Source organism: Manis javanica, chromosome 12 (genome assembly GCF_040802235.1).
Source record: "Manis javanica isolate MJ-LG chromosome 12, MJ_LKY, whole genome shotgun sequence".
Taxonomy (NCBI): Eukaryota; Metazoa; Chordata; class Mammalia; order Pholidota; family Manidae; genus Manis; species Manis javanica.
This window is the reverse complement of record NC_133167.1, coordinates 72,635,759-72,647,894: the sequence shown is the minus strand read 5'-3', so window position 1 is coordinate 72,647,894 and position 12,136 is coordinate 72,635,759. Positions and strand designations below refer to the sequence as shown.

Sequence of the window (12,136 nt, the reverse complement as noted above, 5' to 3'; positions counted from 1 at the left end):
AATATCTCTGGGGCGTGTCTGTGCCAGGAGCTTCCCGGCTTGTGTCAGAGCCATGGTGATGTGCTTGGCTGAGATGAAGCCACAAAGACCTGCAGGCTGACTTTGGTGGGCCAGGCCTAGAAACAGCCTAGGGAAATTGCTCCCCTAGGCCCCCTACCCTGGCATACTGCTTTCCAGAGCAGTCCACAGTGGGATGCTCGCAGAGGCCCACAGGAGAGACAGTCCAGGAGGGGGTTTGGGAAGGTTTGGTCTGACTCCGGGTGGGATGTCTACTTTGTTAGGTGTGTTCAGAGTGTTCCAAGAACATCCAGTATGGGGAGGAGAGCCGGACATACCACGTGGGACATCCCCTGTATCCTTAGGGAAATGGCAGCTATGCAGTGTGTAAGCCTTAGTCACCCAAGTTACTTATCTAGGTTTCTTGGGCTTTTTCTTATTCTAACATTGGAACCACTGACTCAGACTTTTTGGAAAAGCCAGCTTTTCTGTTTTCCTTCTCTGACACATCCCTCCCCTGAGGCTACACAAATGGGAAGTGATGACTACCTGTCTGAACTGGGGTAAGGGATGGGAGGATATCAAGGGAGGGGAAGAAACAGAATTCACTGCTTCAGCATGCTGGAATCAGGCGCTGCGTCCCCTTTCTCTATATTAGCTGGCACTCTCTGGAACAGTAACCATAGAAGGAAAGTACTTGAAATTTGTACCAACTTTAAATGGTGACCACGGTTTGGTCAAGCATGAAATTCTCATAGCCATAAACAAAGAAGACTAAAAAGAAAATATTACCCCAAAATTTGAGGTGAATTTTATTTCTAGATTCAAACCATACTCCATATCAGCATAAAGCTAGTCTTCACCACCCTACTGTCTTGTATTTCTAGCCTAAGCCATTGGCAAAGGAGGATATTGGCAAAAGTATATCAGATGACAAACAGAAAATGAAAACAGATAACAGCATGGAAGATGCTTGCAGTGAGAGGAATTTGCAGGTCGCAAGGTTCAGAGGGGCTGAGAACAGAACTCAGTTTTGTTGGCTAAAAATAACCCTGTTGTGATCTTACTCCGCGAGTGAAGACAGCCATAATGTGTCATCATATGATTTCTTCAGGAAAAAAAAAAAATGAAAATACAAAACAGTTCATTCCCTTTCTAAAAATGAGTGTACACACTTGTAATCTTGTAATTACGACCTAAATTACATTCAATATAAGACAGCAACTTGATTTCTTAAGTTTTAGTTCAATTTTTCATAACCAAGTCAGAGTCAAACATTCTTCCCACTATTTATGATAGGATCTGAGTCCGTTCTTAGAGGGAGATTCATACCAAGTGGCTTTTTCGGGTTTCAGTTATCCTCCAAAATCACAGACGGGGCACTCCTGACGACTTCCGTCACGATGTTCTGTAAATCTGTCCTATCCGTTCCTCACTGCCGCTGCCTTAATTCAGACGTGTTTTGCCTGAACTGTTTCAAGAGGATCTAAATACACTCCTGCCTCTTATGTTTCCGCTCTGGCCCATGTGCACATGTGTTGCTATGAAAGATCTTTCTAAACTGTAGAGTGACTGTGGGAACCTCCCACGTAAACCCTTCAGTGACTTTCCTTTCTTTGCAGATTAAAATCCACCTTCTTTTTTTGGCGTGTGTACTGGTTTCCTGGGCTGCTGTGGCAAAGCACCACAACCTGGGGGCTTAAGCAACAGAAACTGCCCACCTCCCAGTTCTGGAGGCTGGAAGGCCACAGGCTCCGTGAGGGCAGGGCTGGGGCGCCTGTTGCCTGCCTCTCTCCTAGCTCCGGGTGGCCTCAGACCCCCTTGGCTTGTGGGTGGTGCCCTCCCTGTGTTTTGATGCTGCCGCCCTTCTGTGTGTCTGTGTCCAAATTCCCCGTTTCATAAGAACACTGCTTGTAATAGATCAGGGCTCACACCCTAAAGACCTCATCCAAATGTGGTCACAAACACCCTGTTTCTAAATAGTCATATTTATAGATACCAGGATTCAGGACCTCAGCATCTTTTGGGGGAAACAATTCAATCCGTAAGAGCATATAAAGTCCTTTGAGCCTAGTTTAGGTTCTTGAACCACTTGGCCTGTCAGTACCACCTCTCTCCCCACCCCACCCCTACACCCACCCTGAGGACCTGGCGCAGCAGCCATAGGAGATTTGCGTGGTGACCGATGCTTGGGCTGTCTATGCCTTCGGACCTTTGCACACACTGTGGCCTCCGCCTGGAACCCTTCTCTCCCATGCAGTAAGTTAGTTCTCCCCCGCAGAAGTCATCATCGGCTCACTGCTGAAGCATAATAGGAACCTAACCTGAGACACTTGATAGGGAAACACAGCAGTCAGAAGAGAGCCGGGAATGGGTCAGGGTCGGGGGCAGCACTCCATGTCTACCCCTCTCGAGGAATTTCAGACAAGCCCCTTAGCTCTGGACCTACCTTCTTAATCTGAATGATGATGAAAACTGCTAGACTTTATGATCTCCAAAGTCCCTCTCAGCTCCAGTCCTTCCTTGTTGAGCCGCACTTACAAGTTGCATTTTTCACTCAAATCTCCAGAACTCTGCCTAGCCTTTTTGCAATAATCCTCCTGCCTATTCATGAGCAGTTTGAGATGCTCAGGGTTTGTTTCAGTGCTAAGAGCAACAGCCTTTGCTTGGCCTGCCCGGGAGGTCAAGGCAGGGTTGAGGCTAATGTATAGTGCTGTCTTCCTTTGCTCTCCAAATCACAGCAAGGTTTAGCATAAAGTCTAGAAACTGTCTGGTGAGGTGTGCTGAGGGCTTCATGCTGTTTTATTTGTGCACTGGCCCATGTGCAGTATTCCCTTCCCCATGTCACTGTGCCTCAGCAAGGCCCATCACCTTCTCCAGCAGCACCTGGCCCACGGAGCTTCCACGCTAGGAATGACAGAGCACACACTGTGTCCTGGCCGCTTTGCAGAATTAGGAGTCTGTTTTTCTTTTATGTGATGGGAAATACTGTTCCTCATTTCAAAATTGCAAATTTTATAAACTTTTTGACGGTTGAGAGTTATGTTGGAAAAAACCCAGCAGAGACAAAGAGTTGATGCCAAAATAAAGGTAAGTTTACAAAAATGTTTTAGGTTCTAGGAACCAGTGGTGTAGGAATCACAGGAACAGGGTATTGCACAATATTTTCCATATAAATATTTATTGATTCCAAGGGCAATAGCAATAAGATATCACCCCAGGGGTAACTTACCACTGAGATTGGGCTGGACAGTCGGTGGATCTTTATTTACCCAGAGGAAAATGGATCTGATGTATTAGCCTGGACTCTGCAAGGTAGGGTGGTGCATGTTTATTTGCTCTTACGGCATTGCTCCCCTTACCCTACAACTGCCGAGTGTCTTCTATTCATGGAGTTTGCTTTTTCCAGGAGAAAGCAGCAGCTGATAGAAACAGGCATGGTTACATAATGGTTCCACTAGTGTGAGGAGAGCTTTCTCCTCTGGCAGGATTTAACACTGTTGGGAGGGAAGTAGGAAAGTAAGAGGCAAGACTGATGTGTTTCTATACCAACTTGTTCCCTAGTTCTTGAATTTTAAAAAATTCTGTATTTAGTCCATTGTCTGTTAATGAGAAATTGTTACCCACTTCTTGAATAAAAATGGCTCCATTTCTCATCACATGTACCTATAATTGATTCTTCTAGCTATATACTTTCTCAAAAGATGATCATCCTAAAATCATCTAAAATAAATTACATATTTAAGCTGCTTATTGTTTTTTTAGTGAAACAAAAGCCATGTATTATTTACCTATGTAGCCTATGTAGTCCAGTTGTCATTAATGTATGGCTTAGATATCTATGGTTAGTGATTCCCCTCATCTCTAAAGCTACTGGAAACTTAGATAGGATCAAGTATAATCTAACTAACTAATAAACTTCCAATTAAGATGGTGTTTTAATTTCTTATTCTGCTCCAAATACAGATCAATGATAGATGCAGGATGAGAACAGGGAAATTAAAACAACATACCCAGGGCAAAATTATGAAGACAACTGCCTGGGCTAGGAAAGGAATAGAGGTGTGAAGTGGTGGGTGGAACTGGACCTGTGGGCCTGAGACCCCAGAGCAGTTGGGGTGAATGAGAATTCAGTTCCTTTGGAGCCATAGGGACTGAACATCTTTCATTTGATTCATTAGAAAGGACCCAGGTTCACTGCTTCCTTGTGAATGAATGCGCAAAAAGGCTGTTGCTAATCACAAGCTGAAGCTGCTGTGTCGCTGAGGCCACTCACCCAGGGACATGGAGGACAGACACAGAGAGACCCTGTGACCGGATGCAGCCCCAGATTACCTGTTAGCGACTGGATCTTCAGTGTCCGCACGGTGCTTCTCTGCCATGTTGTCCACATGAGATCTGTTTCTAGACTGGAGACTGGAGGGCTAGAGGGAGGCAAACGAAAGTAGACAGGGAGGGTTAAGAGATGGGGGAAAGAATAAAGGGAGGTGGAGACAAGAGCCTTCTTTCAAATTGAGCCTGCAAAATGAAATGCCAAAGCACGTGAAGAAATCTAATACTATTGAAGATAGCCAACAGATTCAACAGTCGAAAGATGAATTTACCCCAGGTGAAATTAAAATACAAAACAATCTGAAAAAGACTACATGTTAGGGTCTTTGGTGATGCAAGTTGATAAATATCCATATAAAGAACTAGAAATTGTGAAACATAAATAGCAGGAATGAAGTAAGAATAGGAGAGTATTAAAAAAGAACCAGTTAGAAAACCTAGAAGTTTTAAAAGTCAGTGAAATAAAAGAATAGTCTGTAGACAATTAGAGAAAGAACTGGTGACTTGAATAAAGTGCTGGAGAAGCTGAATGAATGAAAGCACAGAAAGTTGGAGATTGGGGGAAAAGTAAAGGAAATTAAGAAATAGGAAGGTAACAGCGGAGAAACAAGTATGAAACTATTTACAAAAACTTAAAAAAATATATCTACTCCAAGTATCAAGAGAAATAAATGAAAATAAATCCCCGCTTAGAAACATAATAGTGAAACTATAGAAAATCAAGAAAGATGAGAAAATCTTAAAAGCTACAAGACATGAAAGACATATTATCTACAAACAATAACAACTGGAGTGTCCAGAAAAGCAAAGCAATAGCATCCTTAGAGGAGTAGGGGAAATCGTGATCAACCTAGAGCTTAATTTGTTAAACTGTTATATCAAGTTTGTGAACATGGAATGTCTGTTTTTAGCCATGAAATAGACAAGATATCCTGAGCCCTTCTGCTAAAATATTTAGAAACACTAGCTATTCATGTAAAAACCACTTGAAATCCAGAACTAAGCTTGAAGGAAGTAAAAGGAATCCACAGAAAACAGAGAAAAGCCCGAATCTAGAGTGGTAACCTCGTATTAAAGTTAGTGCCTCCACAGGGGACAGTCGCCAATCCCAGGAATCCTGACCTTTTGGCTTTAACAGTTTTTTTTCCTGGCAACAGACAACTCTTTGAACCCGCAGACATTAAAAAGTGGAACAGAGATCCCCATATAAAGCCAGGACCTACCTCAGCGAAAGATCAAATTAGAAAAAAAATCTGCCCAGAACAACAGATTGCAAGGAAAGTGATCTCTTTTCAAGTAACCCGGATTTGCTGTTCCGTGGGGAAACCTCCCAGCTTTGTTTATTTTTTGCTCTCGAGCTAGTTAATATTTCCAGGGAGGATTTCTGCAGTCTTTTGCCTGAGAGTAAAGAAGGGGTAGAATCCAGGTAGTGTTTTCTGTGAGCCAAGGCAGGGAAGAGGTCTGGTGGTCCCACCAGACAGTATGTAGACCCTCACTTAACCCCTGTTTTCAGGGTAGTCCCCACTTTTTGCTATTCTTCAAGCCTGTAAGGAAACCCTAGTCTTCTGGGCTTGGGAGAATAAATCCCCTACATGTCCAGGATAGACAAAGGGATTTCAAGTTTATATAGATTTTCAAAGAACCTATTTACCTTCAGCTGTATCCCACTTTTAGAAGTGTCTTGTATCTGATCCTTTTCTGGATTCTTGCTTCTGGACTTTCCCAACTATCAGCATAGTTTTCGTATTTCTCCAGGCTATTAAATTAGTCACCACCTCTCCATCTTCTCTCCAGCTCACAAAGTGTTTCAGCTGCATCTCTCACAGTCTCGTTGTCTTTGTGGATATATGTCTTTGTTTAATCCCCTTACTGTCTTTTTAGTGGGTATTGTTTTGGGTGAGGGTGGAAAGGAACAGAAGTAAGTGCGTGGAATCACTCTGATATTTCCTGGATCACTTTCAGCCCCTGGGAATAACACACACACACAGACACACACACAGTTATATTAAAGATTTTTTTCATACTCTGATGATAAAATGAGTGTAATGTTAAAATCTACTGTGGGAGGTAAGGGCTATGCAAATATTGCCATTGTTATTTCTATTTCCTTAGGAGAGAATTCTCTCATCTCTTGAGTGTGTTTGCTGTCTTTCATGTCATTAAATTTTTTTTCTTTCTTTGGACCAGTTGGTTTGCGAGCCCATATTGAATGGGAGTTATGTGTTCCTATTTGGAACTAATGTGTTGACTTGAACAAATACCTCTCCCCACAATCCCCAGATCAGAACCAGGTCTCCTATCGCTTCTTTAGGCTTTGGGGGAATTGTTGCAGAACCCCTCCCACAATTGTATGATAGCTTAGCTCAACAACCAGGCTGAAGGTTATCTCCATTCTTTCATGTCATCCCAGGCTGCTGACAAACTCCAGCCACATACAGGCCCCAGTTGAATCATATGTCTAGTGTTCAATTATGGGTCTTGGAGTCTTAGCCCTACTCCTGTGTTCCTAGAAATGAGCTGCGTGTCAGTCACCCACCTCACCATGGTGCCATTTGTTTCAATTCCTGGTACAAATTGAACTCCTGGCTGACATTGCAAATTTCCAATCCTGGCATCCAGTAAGCCTGGAGAACTTCAGTCCACGTCAGCACCATTTCCATTTGATTTCTGGTTTACTGAGATGCTGATTTTTTTTTTGTTTTAATAGGAGAATGTCTTTACCCTTATGTCTTTAATTATTATTGATACTTTTTTGAAACAGAGGGGAACTCTGATATCTTGCTCTCTTCCTCTGCTCCCCCGCTACCACTTGGGTTTTGGTAGCTTACTTTTGTCAGAAAATTTTTAATCATGAAACATCTGTTGAAATTTGTTAAATGTTTTTTTCACCTCTGTTGAAATGATCACATGATTTCTTTCCTGTATTTTGTTAAAGTCATAAATACCAATTAAATTTCCAAGGTTGAACCAGCTTTGCCTCTCTTAAATAACCCCTACTTGGTCATGATGTAATATTCTTTTTATATATCACCTCATCGCTAATATTTTGTTTAGGATTTTTACATATGTGTTTCTGAGTGACATTGACTTAAATTAATTGGGAAGTTTTACCTTTACTTATATTTTCTGGGGAGTATATGTAATGTTGAACTTTTTTATGCCTTAAATGTTTAGTAGAATTTCATCAAGAAAGCCATCTGACGCTGGAGTTTATTTTTTAAAATATTTTAAGTTACACATTTAAGAGAGAGAGGACTATCCAGATTCCTCTCCATTTTTGTGTTAGTTTTGGTAAGTTAGTTTTTGTAGGAATATTTTCAGTTCATGTAAATCTTAAAATTTATTGTTTATGTAGTGACAGTACATTATTGATATGTTTTCATCTACAGATATTATATTCTTATTCTTTTTAATGCCTTTGAGATCCTCCCTTAAATTCCTGAAGTTGGTAAATTATGTATTCTCTTTTTTGTTCTTTCTGTTTCACCATAAATTTATCAATTTTGTTAGTCTTTTGAAGTGCCAACTTTTGTTTTCATGTATCTGTTCTCATCTTGTTTTCTCTCTTCTGTCTTTGGTTTAATTTGCTGGTCTTTTTTTAACTTCTTGAAATGAATACTTAGATTATGATTATTTTCCACCTTTCTTTCTTTTTAACATATTCATTAAAGGCTATTGATTTCCTTCTGATCATGAAGGAGAGAGCTCTCTGGTTTCTCTTCCTATAAGGGTACTAATCCTATCATGAGGGCCCACCCACCTTCATGCCGTCAGGTAACTCTGATTACCTCTAAAAGCCCTAATGTCCTCACACCATCACACTGGAGGTTGGGGATTCTACATAGGAATTTGGGGAGGGGCACAAGCATTCAGTTCATGACATGTACTGTGTATTATGCTTATCCTTTGATTATCTTGTTTCTATTTCACTTAGGAGTTATACTTCTCTTTTACTTAGGATTTAGAATATATAGTCATATGTAAAAAATTTTTCTTTATATATATTTGTCATGTTTTGCTCAGGTTTTTCCTACCTTCATAATATACATTAAACTATTTTAATCCTTTTTTTTAAACCTTTTAAAATAACATTTGAAATAACATGGGCAATTACCTGTTTCTTGAAAATTTGTAGGAACTCTACAAAATTAGCAGGACCTAGGCCCTTTCTTGAGTAGAACTTTTGTAGCTTCTTAAAAACATGTCTATTTCATCAAGATTTTTGAATGTATTGTTAAGTTCTCTATGTTCTTATTAAAGTTTGCTTGCTTGATATGCCAGGAGCTTAGAGAAGTGTTTTATAGCTTTTAACATTTTTTATTACACATCCTTCCATTTTTCTTGTATCTAACAGCTTACACTTCATTCCTATTTATGCTTTTTATCCAGGCTTCATACTTGTATTCTTTCCATATCTTCACTGTGAACTTTTGCCTTCATAAGTAAAAATTTTACTCTTTTTGTCCTATTATATTTGTCTTGAATCCTACCTTTTATTTCTCATTTTTCCGCTTATTTACACAAGCAAAACATTTTTATTCTAGAAAATCAGACATCAGAAAAACTGGAAGTCACCTTAAGATAAATACTAACTTTTTTAAAGATAAAACACTAATTTTTTTTCAAAGACTTGACTTTTTCTAACCATGACTGTTTATTAGAAGAAAAGTCAGGAAAAAATACTGGCAAGAATAAAGAAAATAAAAATCTTTCTCTTGGAAATCATCACTGTTAACATTTCAATGTATAATGATCTGGACATTTTTTTCTGCATGCATTTATATATAAATGCATAAAATAATATAATCATACTCTAAGGTACTGAATGGTCCATTTTCTAATAAAAATATATCATGAAGATATTTCCATGTCAATAACTATATACCTACTTTATTTTTTAATGGCTACTGGCATTAAGCTGTATGAATAGCCCCATTATTTATTTGGCCTTTCATTGTTAAAGATCTAGATAGTCTCCTTCCATTTTGTAAAATTTAATTTAGTTTTTTATTTTTTTTCTATGACATACTAACCCTGGAGTGAATATCCTTTCCATGGCAACTTAAAGCATTGTAAAATTGTTTCCTCATGATAAATCTCTGTGGTAACTAGTTAAAAATGAATGCTCACTAATAATTAAATATCCACAAATTAAAACAACCATAATGTGCAATTCTTCACCCAACAGATGGGCAGAGACTGTTAAAAATTCTGTTGTCCAGGGTTGAAATGGATGTAGAATCTAGGCCCTCGCAGGTGCTCCTAGTGGGACTGCAAACTGAGAGATTCGTCCTTGATGGAACTTGGAAATATGTGTCAGCAGCAGCCACCCTGGTTTTTCATTTGTACAGATGTTTCATGAGAAAACCTGATTTTTCCAAGATCTTACTGGAAAGGAATCACTTTATAGTACGTGTTGTAAATTCAATCCTAACAAAAAATTTTTCTTAGGTATAGTCCAAAGAGTGAATCCAGGTGCCCTGAAGTTTTCCTGAAGTGTGCTTTTAAGCATTTAAAATTTCTTTTGACAACTATATAAATCATCTTTGCCTTGGGTCTTTGTTCAAAACAAAACCAAGATTTTATTATTGATATATGGTGGTAAGATGGAGATAAAGTTGCTTCTTTTTTACTCTGGACTTTCTCAAATGGGTAAAATCTTTAACCACTTTCCTGACATTTCTTGTCTTTAAAACTTGTGTTCCTGTATTTTGATCCCATACATTGATGGGGATGCTGTGGCTCTCAGGTCTGTATATGGGGGGGGGGGGTGAGGTCTGGGAGCTCTGAGAACCTTAAGTGTCCATGCTGTGACTGGTGCATGTGGCCTCAGGGGACAGTCACTTGCCCTGCTTGTCTTCTTACAGGTGGCACACCAGCCCTTGGGGGCCCTGCTCAGCCACCTGTGGTGTTGGAATCCAGACCCGAGATGTGTGCTGCCTGCACCCCGGCGAGTCCCCAGCCCCTCCTGCAGAATGCAGAGATGCAAAGCCCCACACCTTACAGGCCTGCAATCAGTTTGATTGCCCTCCCAGCTGGCATATTGAGGAATGGCAGCGGGTACGGCACACTGCAGGCCCCAGGCATGACCACGAGCGCTCTCTGTTGAACTAACGTGCAGCAGTCCGGATCCTCTGACCCCCCTCCTCCTGCCTTCTCAGTGTTCCGGGACATGTGGTGGGGGGACTCAGAACCAGCGAATCACTTGCCGGCAGCTGTTAACAGATGGCAGCATTTTGAGTCTCTCAGATGAATGGTGCCCGGGACCCAAGGCATCTTCCCATAAATCCTATGCGAGAACAGACTGCCCTCCACAGCTAGCCTTGGGAGACTGGTCCAAGGTAAGGCCTAGCCCCACCTCTGCAGCCCCTTCTTTTGGCCTCTCCTGGCTTTCGGCCTCTAAACACTGCCTCCACGGGATGAGAGCTGGGGCCCCTGGGAGGTGGGGAGGGCGGCCAGGGAGCCACATTTCAGGGGCCGTGCGCTCCTTCCTCCCCAGGGCTGGGCAGATGCCCTGGTCTGGGCCCCCAGGGACTCATCTTCAGTTTGACTCAGTATTATTTAAGCAGGACTCGCCACCTGCCTCCTAAACCAGACCCCATCACCCCCTTCTTTGGAACTGCCCAAGTCATACCCTCACAATCAGCGTGGTTCTCCTCCCTGCATCGCCTTGGATGGAGTTATTAGCCCCATCACTTCCACTCGGTGCCCCTCTGCATTCAATTACTACCCGCCGGTTTTGCCCTTTAGCATCTCAAACTCAGATTACTTGCGACAAGCTGAGTCCAGCACATCGTTTCCCTGCCGGAGGGATTTACCACAGTCCAGCGAAGATCCCTTATTTGTCAGGTGGGAAAAATTAAACCCAAATAAGTGAAGTACATGGCCTGAGCTCCCACAGCTGGCAAAGTGGGGGCACAATCTGTGCCTTTCAACTTTGTTCCAAGGGGTCCTGCACCCCCTGATCTCCCCACCCATGTCCAAACCTCCTCGCACCCCAGTGTTCTCATCCTTGTGTCCACCAAGTCACCCGCTTGTTCAGGATCTCCAGTGGCCATATAGCCTGCAAAGCAAGTGTGATTCCCTGGGGACCCTGCAGGGCTTTCCTTCAACTGTTGCCCCTTGCATTCTAGCCCTTTATTCTGCACCCAGTCCTGTGCTCCCGTCTTGCATGCTTGACACCGACAGGCTGAGGTTCTGGCACAGAATCAGAAGCAGGTAGTTGAGGCATGGGGTCAGAGGTCTGTGACCACCAGTGGGGCTAGAGAGGCAATCTGACATCAGAAACAGTCTCTGCAGATGAGAAGGGTCAGTACCTGATGTTGATGGTCCTGAATCCTATGGTGCTGGGCTCGCATCTGCCACTCTCATCTCATCCTACACCAGCCCTGGAAGTAGGCATTGTCTCCATTTCTGTAGATGGGGAAACAGACGTACCTTCAAGTTAATAACATCCCCAAGGGTAGAGCCAGGATTCAAACCTGGGGTTAGTGTGCAGGGTGTGTGGTCAGTCATGTCTTTGATGCAGAAGCACAGGGTTTTGTACCAAACGGACCCGTGATGGACCCCAGCCTAATGCCTAAAACTGGTGTCCTTGTTCAAGACCCTTAATCTGTTTGAACCCCATTTTCCTTCTAAGTGCGGTGGTGGTTGTGAGGATAACCTGAGATATTGGGTGTAGGGACACCCAGGAGACAGACCCCTGCCCACCCTCCTGAGGAATAGCCCACCTTCCTCTGCCTGTGTGTTCTTCAGCTTTACATTTTCCCTCTTTTAATTGTCTGGCTCAATGAAATGGTAGGATTTT

General features: G+C 42.2%; 1 protein-coding gene across 1 annotated transcript in view; it reads left to right on the top strand.

Annotated features, from left to right (window-relative positions):
- Nucleotides 1–12,136, top strand: part of LOC140845103 (ADAMTS-like protein 3) — a 112,753-nt gene that overhangs the window by 61,668 nt on the left and 38,949 nt on the right. Inside the window, exon 4 of the mRNA XM_073218857.1 lies at nucleotides 10,197–10,670. The gene's annotated coding sequence lies outside the window, so the exon portion shown is untranslated. The remainder of the gene's footprint in view (nucleotides 1–10,196; nucleotides 10,671–12,136) is intronic.